Here is a 12,490-nt window from a genome sequence, read left to right as displayed (position 1 = left end):
ATGGTGACGGGGTATAATAAGTTTGTCATTCCGTTTGTAACACATCGAAATATCGATTTTCGTATATATATTCTTGATCAGGGAGAAATTCTAAGATTTCGGGTCTTGGGCTTACAAAAACCTTAGTTTCTATCCAATTTTCCTGAAATTGGAAATCTAGAGGTATTTTATGACCACAAAGAGGTGTGCCAAAAATGGTGAGTATCGGTCCATGTTTTGGTATAGCCCCCATATAGACCGATCTCCCGATTATATTTCTAGGGCTTCTAGAATCGATAGTTTCTATCCAATTCGCCAGAAATTGGGAATCTAGAGGTATTTTAGGACCATAAAGAGGTGTGCTAAAAATGGTGAGTATCGGTCCAGGTTTTGGTATATCCCCCATATAGACCGATCTCCCGATTTGGGGTCTTGGGCTTATAGAATCCGTAGTTTTTATCCAATTTGCCTGAAATTGGAAATCTAGAGGTATTTTAGAACAATAAAGAGGTTTGCCGAAAATGGTGAGTATCGGTCCATGTTTTGGTATAGCCCCCATATAGACCGATCTCCAGTTTTTATTTCTTGGGCGTCTAAAATCTGTAGTTTTTATCCAATTTGCCTGAAATTAGAAATCTAGAGGTTTTTTTAAAACCCTAAAGAGGTCTGCTGAAAATGATGAGCATCGGACCATGTTTTTATATAGCCCACATATAGACCGATCTCCAGATTTTATTCTTGGGCTTATAGAAACCGTAGTTTTTATCCAACTTGCCTCAAATTGGAAATCTAGAGGTATTTTAGGACCTTAAATATGAGAGCCGAAAACGGCGTGTATTGGTCCATGTTTTGTTTTATCTCCCAAATGGACCGATCTCCCGATTTTACTTCTTGGGCTTTTAGAAACCATAGTTTTTATCAAATTTGCATGAAATTTTAAATCTAGAAGTATTTTAGGAACATAAAGAGGTGTGCCGAAAATGGTGAATATCGGTCCATGTGCACTGATAATGAAAATTGCTTGAAACTGAATTATAGTTTCCATATTTTACTTCTGGTAATGGGGGTAAAAATCTACAGATGTTAGATTTTAAATCAAGGCGTTATTTCATTGTCATTTCATTTTCTTGCACACTTGCACACGATGTTTATGATTCCTCTAAAACTCAAACAAATATGGTTCTTATAAATCAAGAATCTGATCTAGTCTTCATAGGTAAAATCTTTCAATTTATCTTCGGGAAGTGTATTGGTTGAACTGATCTGCTTGTCACCAAATCCCCCTGAAATTTTCACAGGAAACTATAATATTTGATTCATGGTGGTGGGTATTTAAGATTCGGCCCGGCCGAACTTACTGCTTTATATACTTGTTTTCCAATAAAAATAAGTTAAATTTAGCGTTAGTTTAACTATGGATTTTTTTTTTTGTGTAGAAGCCCTACCACCAATCTATTATATTTAGGATACCTTCTTAGCGACATTCATATTGTTTTTTTGGAAATATGCTATTTCTCTATTCCATTACCAATAGGAGTACTGCAAACGCCAGTAGCTTCGTAAGGGCATTGTTAAATTTGTTTCGCTTTTCTATTCCATTGTTGCAATGAATATTTTGTTGTTAATTTCCCACTTTTATGGCATTGTTCAAAATTTTCCATCTTTCTTCGCCTACAATAGCGCATACACACTCATCATAGCTGAAACCACTATCGCTGATGTTTTGTGGTGAACTAGACAAAAAAGTGAAAATTTTCTTATCTTAGCCGCCAACGAAAGTGGAGTGATGATGATAGTTGAACTTTATAGCCATTATTAGTGCTACTCATTTGGAACCTAAGACGCGAAACTCTTATTCCAAATGATCGCCCATTGTCAGCAGCAGGTTCAACCCTTTTTTCTCACACTTTTTTTTTTGTTCATAAATCTCATAGCTTTTATGGGATTCCATAGTCAACGTATTTTCTTGGTTTCTTTGCGAGGAAGACCAAAAACAATGAAATTTCATATCTCACCACCATGTACCAAATGCATTTTTAATGTAATTCCGTTTTGGGAGTAGGTGGAGATTTATTTATTCTGAAATTAAACCGGTCCGCACTCTATAATTTATGATGTGAAATAGATGGGGGGAAATTTTGTGAAGGGCACGTGTGAAAGAAAGTCACTAGACTTAATTACAGCAGTCGACTGGCATGAGAGATTCACCATGATAATTGAGTTATTGAAATATTTTGCGAATAATAATAATAATAATCAATATTTCATGGTGGGAATACAGTTGGTCTTGGAAAGATTGGTGAATTATGTATCTCATTGACCCAATTTCTCTACAACCAGTTTGCTTTAGTGGATAGAAATAAATTTATTACCAATGACTCATTGACTGATCGATGTGAAGGCAATAGGCTTAAATTACATCTACATTACTTCCTGAAGATCCTCATGATACACCTATGAAGAAGAAGTAGTAGTGATTACCACGTGGAATAAATTCAATCAAATTATCCTTTTTATTTTTATATATTTGTTTGTTACTCTTTTTACTCTCTGTACCACACTATCGAACAGGGTATTATAAGTTAGTGCATTTGTTTGCAAAACCCAGAATGGGACTAGATAGATCCATAATGTCTTTGGCAATATTGCTCAAGATGGGCCCCTGAACACGGTTGTCACTCGAACCAAAAATACTCTACCCAAATTTGGAGAAAATTTTACCAAAAAACTACCATATAAAACTATCATATTTTGCAAAACGTTATTTCCATAAAACATTTTGTCAAAATTTTATTTCTATAGAAAATGTTACTCCCAAAGAAATTTTTGTCAAAATTTTATTCCTATAGAAATTTTGACGAAATTCTATTTCTATAGAAAATTTATGTCAAAATTTTATTTCTATATAAAATTTTGTTAAAAGTCTATTTCTACAGTAAACTTTGTCAAAATTCTATTTCTAGAGAATTTTTTTTTTTAAACTCTATTTCTATAGAATCAAAATTTTATTCCTATAGAAATTTTTGTCAAAATTTTATATCTATAAAACTTTTTGTCAACATTTTATTTCTATAGAAAATTTTTGTCAAAATTTGATTTCTATAAAATTTTTTTTTCAAAATTCTATATCCATTCGTTTTGTTTGTTATTGTTGGCTTCTCTTCAATCGTTATTGTTGTTTTTGATCTCAGCTTAAAGCCATGCATTGACTAAACTACAAGTGTAGCTTAACCAACAGAGGAAAATAAAGTTTGTCAAATTTATTTGGGCAAAGCCCTATAGACTGCAAGATGGTTGGATGGACGCACGTTTCGGAATTACCACATTCTTCATCAGCATCCTCCGTTGGTTAAGCTACACTTGTAGTTTAGTCAATGCATGGTTTTAAGCTGAAACAAGTATATACGGCCGTAAGTTCGGCCAAGCCGAAGCTTATGTACCCTCCACCATGGATTGCGTAGAAACTTCTACTGAATCCACAATCGAATTACTTGGGTTGCGGTAACACTTGCCGATGGCAAGGTATCTTAAAACTTCCTAACACCGTAATATATACCACATAGTCCATACGTCGTATATATTAAACTAAAAAAGGCCGATTAAATACGTATATAATTAAGTTTAACCCTTCTGTGCGTGATGAGGTCCCGCTGGACCTTTTTGATTTTTATTCATACATAACTTTATCTTTTATATGAATTTCAGTTTGATGGTTTATGACTTCTTGTACTGAAGTGTTTTAAGTTGAAAACTTTAAATTTTTTTTGTGATTGAATCATTAAATCGGTTTTTATAGGTATTTGAAAAAGTTTAGTGCGATTCTGCGTGATGAGGTCCAATGGGACCAACTACTAATTACATTAGTGGTTTTAGCACAGTTTAAAAAGCAGTGTAAAGATATTGCGATTTTCGTATTTGGAACAATTAATAACACTAACATCCTTTCAGAAAATACCGTTATTTGGAAGAATTTGTCATTTTTGAAGTTTCCATAGGTTTCGTTGCTTGGTAGTACATAATTTTATGTCTTCCGTTGATATATCCAATATAGTGAGAGTAAAAGTGCAAAAAAAGTTATTTGAACTTCATGGAAATCGTGGTCGAAATAAGTTTTTATATTTCTATACATTTTCCAGACCTATCGGCTCCTGGAATTTGGCAAGATGTGCCCCAATTTGGACCAAGTTTGAAACAACCACTGTGCACATAATACTGCGAGCAAAACGAACGCCACTAACAAAAATCGTATTGTTTTTCCTTCAAAAATCCAGTTTGTTAAGAACATTCAACTACAAAAACAATATATTGTTGCTTGGTACGTATAAGGATACTTATAGGTACCACGCCTGCGTCAAACATCAGGGCCACTAGTATACTAATCAAAAATTTTAACATTATCTGTATCCGATTAAAAATTAAATAAAACTCTATATTTACAACCAAATGTTTATATATGCAATTTGTGCATTATAGAAGAGTCCACCTACAGTAAATGATCGAAAAATATCGTAGGGATAACCTCTCTACCATCCTTTTTTTATTGTAGGTCCCACGGGACCTCATCACGCTGGTATGGCTTCCAGTGTTATCACATACACAAGAGTTAAAGTTTCCATAGAAATAAAATTTTGACAAAATAAAATTTTGACAACATTTTCTATGGAAGTAAAATTTTGAAAAAATTTTCTTTAGAAATAAAATTTGGAAAAAAATTTCTATAGAAACAAAATTTTAACAATATTTTCTATAGAAATAAAATTTTGACAAAATTGTCTATATAAATAATATTTTGTGTTTGTTGTTGATATTGTTGACCTTTTTATTTTAATTTTTATGATTTTTTATCTCATAATCTCGGCTATAGGTCTATAAATTAAACTTAAAATTGTTGGTTTCTTGTTTTTTATTTTCCGATATTTCGGTTGATTTCGTCAGAACCGTTTTCAAGGATTTTCTCCGCTGTCTTGTGACTTCGCTGTCTGTTTTTCTACTGATAAATATTTTGACAAAATTTTCTATAGAAATAAAATTTTGACAACATTTTCTATAGAAATAAAATTTTGACAAAATTTTCTATAGAAATAACATTTTGACAATGTTTTCTATAAAAATAAAATTTTGGTAGATTTTTTTTTTGGCTCGAGTAGCAACCATGATTATGAACCGATATGGACCAAATTTTGTGTGATTGGGGATCGGCTATACATAACTATAGACCGATATGGACCAATTATGGCATGGTTATAAGCGGCCTTATACTAACACCACGTTGCAAATTTCAACCGGATCGGATGAATTTTGCTCCTCCAAGAGGCTGCGGAGATCAAATCTGGGGAAGGGTTTATATTGGAGCTATATATAATTATGGACCGATATGGACCAATTCTTGCGTGTTTGTTAGAGACCACATTCTAACACCATGTTCCAAATTTCAGCCGAATCGGATGAATTTAGCTCCTGCAAGTGGCTCCGGAGGACAAATCTGGGGATCGATTTATATGGGGGCTATATATAATTATGGACCGATATGGACCAATTTTGGCATGGTTGTTAGAGACAATATACTAACACCACGTACCAAATTTCAACCGGATCGGATGAATTTTGCTCCTCTAAGAGGCTCCGGAGGTCAAAACTGGGGATCGCCTTATATGGGGGCTATATATTATTATGGACCGATATGGACCGATATGGACCAATTTTGGCATGGTTATTAGAGACCACATACTAACACCACGTACCAATTTCAACCGGATCGGATGACTTTTGCTCCTCTAAGAGGCTCCGGAGGTCAAATCTGGGGATCGGTTTATATGGGGGCTATATATAATTATGGGCCGATGTGGATTTTTTGCAAGGTCATTAGAGAACATATACTAATACCCTGTGCCAAATTTCAGCCGGATCGGATGAAATTTGCTTCTCTTAGAGCAATCGCAAGCCAAATTTGGGGGTCCGTTTATATGGGGGCTATACGTAAAAGTGGACCGATATGGACCAATTTTTGCGTGGTTGTTAGAGACCATATACTAACACCATGTACCAAATTTCAGCCCGATCGGATGAAATTGGCTTCTCTTAGAGCAATCGCAAGCCAAATTTGGGGGTCCGTTTATATGGGGGCTATACGTAAAAGTGGACCCATATGGCCCATTTGCAATACCATCCGACCTACATCAATAACAACTACTTGTGCCAAGTTTCAAGTCGATAGTTTGTTTGGTTCGGAAGTTAGCGTGATTTCAACAGACGGACGGACGGACGGACATGCTCAGATCGACTCAGAATTTCACCACGACCCAGAATATATATACCTTATGGGGTCTTAGAGCAATATTTCGATGTGTTACAAACGGAATGATAAAGTTAATATACCCCCATCCTATGGTGGAGGGTATAATAAAAAAACAACAACAATGCTTAAAGAGCAAAACCAACAATAACAAAACAAAACGAGTATTTTATTTCTATAAAAAATTTTGTCAAAATTTTATTTCTATAGAAAATTTTGTCAAAATTTTATCCTTAGAGAAAATTTTGTAAAAATGTTGTTTCTATAGAAAATTTTGTCAAAATTTTATTTCTATAGAAAATTTTATTTCTATAGGAAATTTTGAAAAAATTTTATTTCTATAGAAAATTTTGTAAAATTTTATCTCTATCGAAAATTTTGTCAAAATTTTATTTCTATAGAAAATTTTGTCAAAATTATATCTCTATAGACAATTTTGTCAAAATTTTATCTCTATAGACAATTTTGACAACATTTTATCTCTATAGAAAATTTTGGCAAAATTTTTTCTCAATAGAAACTTTTTGCCAAAATTTTATCTCTATAGAAAATTTTGGCAAAAGTTTTATCTCTATAGAAAATTTTGTCAAAACTTTATTTCAATATATAGAAAATTTTGTCAAAATTTTATTTCTATAGGAAATCTTATAAAATTTTATTTCTATAGGAAATTTTATCAAAATTTTATTTCTAAAGCCAAAAACTTTATGGAAAATTTTGTCAAAAAATTTTTTCTCTATAGAAAATTTTACCAAAATTTTATTTCTATACACAATTTTGCCAAAATTTAATTTATATAGAAAATTTTGTCAAAATTTTCTATAGAAATATAAAATTTTGATATTCCGGATATATATTAGACAAAAGAAAGGTCTATTGAGTACGTATATATTCATTTCTTGAAATATTCATCTCCAACTAAGAGGTGCTTAATAAATTTCTATAGAAATAATATTTTGACAAAATTTTCTACAGAAATAAAGTTCTGACAAAATTTTTTATAGAAATAAAATTTTGACAAATTTTTTATAGAAATACATGTTTGACAAAATTTCCTAAAGAAATACAATTTTGACAAAATATTCTTATATTAGATTATTTTTGGTTCGAGTGGCAATCATAATTTTTCTTTGATTGGAGATCGGTTTATCTGGGGTCTATATATAACTATAGATCGATACGAACCAATTTTGGCATGGTTGTTATCGGCCATATACTAACACCACGTACCAAATTTCAACGGGCTCGGATGAATTTTGCTCCTCCAAGGGGTTCCAAAGGTCAAATCTGGGGATCGGTTTATATGGGGGGCTATATATAATTATGGACCGATGTAGACCAATTTTTGCATGGTTGTTAGAGACCATATACTAACTAGAGGTGTGCACGTGACACCAAATTGTTGTGACTCCCGAAAAATTTCGTGACTAACGCGTGAGTCGTGAGTCACGCTGATGATAACGGCGTGAATGTGCGTAGCGTGATTAACAACACAAAGGGTCGTGCGTGAGTCACGAAAGTAATATCTTCGTGAATGTGCGTGAGTAATTAATTACCCTCACGGAAATTATCCCACTCACCAACATAAAACTCTTAAGAGTTATATTCATTTACAATTTTACTGACACCTAGGATATTAAGAGTTTAATAACGCTCTCGATTTTAATCGTGCTCAGGTTTTCATAAGGTAAATCACTCATATAATTATTCGTGAGTCACGAAAATTTTCGTGAGTCACGGAATTTTTCGTGAGTCACGGCATTTTTCGTGAGTCACGGCATTTTTCGTGAGTCATGACATTTTCGTGCGTGAGTACAAATTTTCTTTTCTTGAGTGTGCGTGAGACCTATCAATCAATATCGTGATTTAAAGTGCGTGAGTAAAATTTGTCCGCCGTGAGTGTGAGTAGAATATTACTCACGTGCACATCTCTAATACTAACACCATGTACCCATTTTTAACCGGATCGGATGAAATTTGCTTCTCTTAAAGGCTCCGCAAGAGAGACCATATACTAACACCATGTACCAAATTTCAACCAGATCGGATGATTTTTGCTTCTCCAAGAGGCTCCGCAAGCCAAAAAATCTGTGCAGCTACCATATAGTCGAGATAGAGCTAATTATACCCTGCGCCACACTGTGGAACAGGGTATTATAAGTTAGTGCATATGTTTGTAAAACCCAGAAGGAGACGAGATAGACGCATGGTGTCTTTGGCAATAATGTTCAGGGTGGGTCCCTGAGTCGATATAACCATGTCCGTCTGTCAGTCCGTCCGTCTGTCTGTGAACACATTTTCGTAATCAAAGTCTAGGTCGCAATTTAAGTCCAATCGCCTTCAAATTTGGCACATGTTCCTAATTTGGGTCAGAATAGAACCCTATTTATTTTGGAAGAAATCGGTTCAGATTTAGATATAGCTCCCATATATATCTTTCGCCCGATATGGACTAATATGGACCCAGCAGCCAGAGTTTAATACCGATTTGCTTGAAATTTTGTACAAACATAACACTTAGTCGTATAGTCAAGTGTGCTAAATTTGATTGAAATCGGTTCAGATTTAGATATAGCTCCCATATATATCTTTCGCCCGATATGGACTTATATGGCCCCAGAAGACAGATTTTTGGCCAAATTTGAAATTTTGCACTAGGAGTACAATTAGTAGTATAGTCAAGTGTGCCAAATGTGATTGAAATCGGTTCAGATTTGGATATAGCTCTCATATATATCTTTCGCCCGATATGGACTAATATGGTCCTAAAAGCCAAAGTTTTGGCCCAATTTGGTTGAAATTTTGCACAGGGAGTAGATTTAGCATTGTAGCTATGCGTGCCAAATTATGTTGAAATCGATTCAGATTTAGATATAGCTCCCATATATATATATTTCGCCCGATATGGACTAATGTGGCCCTAGAAGCCAGAGTTTTGGCCCAATTTGTTTGACATTTTGCACTAGGAGTACAATTAGTAGTGCAGTTAAGTGTGCAAAATTTGATTGAAATCGGTTCAGATTTAGATATAGCTCCCATATATATCTTTCGCCCGATATGGACTAATATGGTTCTAATAGCCAGAGTTTTGGCCCAAATTGGTTGAAATTTTGCACAGGGAGTAGATTTAGCATTGTAGCTATGCGTGCCAAATTTGATTGAAATCGGTTCAGATTTATATATAGCTCCCATATGTAGCTTTCGCCCGATTTACACTCATATGACCACAGAGGCCAATTTTGTACTCCGATTTAGTTGAAATTTTGCACAGGGAGTAGAATTAGCATTGTAGCTATGCGTGCCAATTCGGTTGAAATCGGTTCAGATTTAGATATAGCTCCCATATATATGTTTTTCTGATTTCGACAAAAATGGTCAAAATACCAACATTTTCCCTTTTAAAAACGCCTCTGCTTAGTCCAAAACTTGTAAAAAGGACTCTAATTTTCCTAAACTTCTAATACATATATATCGAGCGATAAGCATAAATAAACTTTTGCGAAGTTTCTTTAAAATTGCTTCAGATTTAAATAGTTTCCCATTTTTTACTAACATTGTGTTCCACCCTAGTGCATTAGCCGACACAAATTTTGAGTCTATAGATTTTGTAGAAGTCTATCAAATTCTGTCCAGTTCGAGTGATATTTATATATAGCCCCCAACACATTTGACGGATGTGATATGGTATCGAAAATTTAGATCTACAAAGTGGTGCAGGGTATAATATAGTCGGCCCCGCCCGACTTTAGACTTTCTTTACTTGTTTTGTTTTTTTTTTTTAATAAACTTAATTTATTTCAAGATACCTTAATCATTACTACACATTTGCCTGAAATTTAATATTTGTTATTATTTTGAATTTGCGCATCCATATTTTTCTCTATGATTCAATTTAAATCCATCTAATACCATAAACGTGTTGCACAATTCGAAATCAATAGATCAATTCGAATATAATCAATTTGAATTCATGTCTACTCACAATTTTCATCAACTTTCCATGATATGCCTGTCCCACATCAACGAATGCATTTTAAAATGAATGGCTTATCAATTATTCAGTACTCTCACTTATGAACCCTATTAATGACTTAAAGAAATGTAGGCCAATGAAAAGAATGTGTATTTTACAATGAATTCTATAAATAAATAAAACAAATAAATAACTAGTAATTTACATTAAGCACAACAACGTGTTTTGAAGCCCACAGGGCAGAGATACGTTGTTCATTTTCAATTTCAAGTGTAGCTTTAGCATTTGTTTATGTCGCAGTAGATTTACAGTGCTTTTCAAACTTTTTCTTATATTAAAGAGAATATACAACTGAAAATATAAACTTCTCTTTAAAAGTTAACTGGCGCTCTTAATTCAAAGCTTTTTATGTTATTCTCTCTCTCTCTCTTCGTCTCTTTATTTGTTATTATAATTAAATTCCATAGCGTTTTAAGCATGTTTCCGGCCCACCTCACTTTAATGTTCAAAGCAACATCGGCAACCAACAACGAGACCCACTACTGAGCCCAACAAGATCTAAGCAATCGGGTATGCAACATGCAATCACCACTGTTGGTTAAGCTCCTCCACAAGCTGTTACTGTTACGTCATTAAGACACGCTCGCTCGAATATCAACAAATCTTGGCCTCCTCTCAATACTAACTGAGAGTGAGATATGTAAACAATGGCTGGCAAAAACTATCGGTTTCATATCAAAATAGTGGCGCAAGCAATGAATGAAGGCACAATGGGGGATTTTAAATACGTGTTCAATGTTTTATTCCAGCGGCATGTCCGAGACCGAAGTCAGTGAGGAGCGGGCAGTAGCTGTTATAAAAATATACACTGGACCCTACTTAAGAATTACTAGATGTTTTTATAAAATTGTACGAAGAAGAAGGCATTGGGGAAGTGGCAAAATTAATATCCATTAAAATAGATGTAGCGAAGACAATTGTATCATGATATAAAAAATTACGATTTTGTTGAAGCAAGGCGTAGAGGAAATCTAAGCTCATTTTTAACGGACGATGTTGTTGAGAGGTTTGAAATGTACGCAGAATGCGAACCTGGAATTACTAAATATAATAACTAAGTTATTTCGGGGAAAGGATATAAAGATTTCGATGATATTTATAGATAATGCGCCCAGAATGCTAAAAAATATCGTTGGCTTCGATTGAGATGAATAGTATGGAATATGAACGAAGAACACAATTGACAGAATGGTATGCAAATAAATAAGCACACTACACTGAAAAAACAGTGAACCCACCAGGAAGAAAATTTTCGGTTAATTTTAGAAAATTTTGAATATTTGTAGAAAATTTTAACTAAACAGTATTACAAACGTTGGCATCACGCCGATATTATAAAAATAAGTAAATATTTTTCAACAAATTCAAGAAAATTTATTAGACATAACAAAGTTTTTTCACTTGTTAAAGAAAATTTTGTAGTTTGAAGGAAAAACTTGGAGTTCAAAATTGCAAGAATGTCTTTAGTGACATACGAAGTTCATGATGGACGCCTTTTTGGTAAAATTTACAAATTTAAAGAAATTCTGAACTATTTTGTGGAAGACACGAATTTAGTTAATCTTTATGCTTCATTTGAGTATAGTTTTTTCCTCGGTTTTAGTTAATTTAACTAACGTAAACAAAAAATTATTAGAGTAAAGGAAACTTTCTCCAAACATAATAATTTCATGAACTAAAATAAAGTTAAATTGGCTTTAGTGAAATAGAGAGTTCACTTTTTTTTGAGTGTATGGGTTCCATAGCAACGGTAAAAATTAATCGTCGTCCATGAGTGCGGTTATAATTTTATCTCAGAAGATCTCAAGGCCGATCAAGAAAGAAAACCAGAGCGTCAATTGTTGTTCAAAAAATCAAAGGTCAAAATGTCACATTGATTGCAGCAATAAACAATGTAAGTGTGGTCCACCACATGGCCGTATCCGATTTTACGGTTAATGCTCAATGCTTTAAAGCTTCTGGAAAAGTTTACTCCGCAATTGAAAAATTCGTTGATTATTATGGACAATGCACAAATACCTGGAGATCGCAAACATGGTAAATTGCAGACGATGTACCATAAAGTTTCCACCACCATGCTGAACCCAGTTGAAAAAGCTTTCTCAAAAATGAAATTCCACGCATGATCAATACTAAGCAATATTGGAATTGAAAATAAGCGATTGCTGAAATTTTGTTATGGAAAA

This window comes from Haematobia irritans, chromosome 3 (assembly GCF_050003625.1).
Source record: "Haematobia irritans isolate KBUSLIRL chromosome 3, ASM5000362v1, whole genome shotgun sequence".
Taxonomy (NCBI): Eukaryota; Metazoa; Arthropoda; class Insecta; order Diptera; family Muscidae; genus Haematobia; species Haematobia irritans.
Note: the sequence above shows the minus strand (reverse complement) of the source record.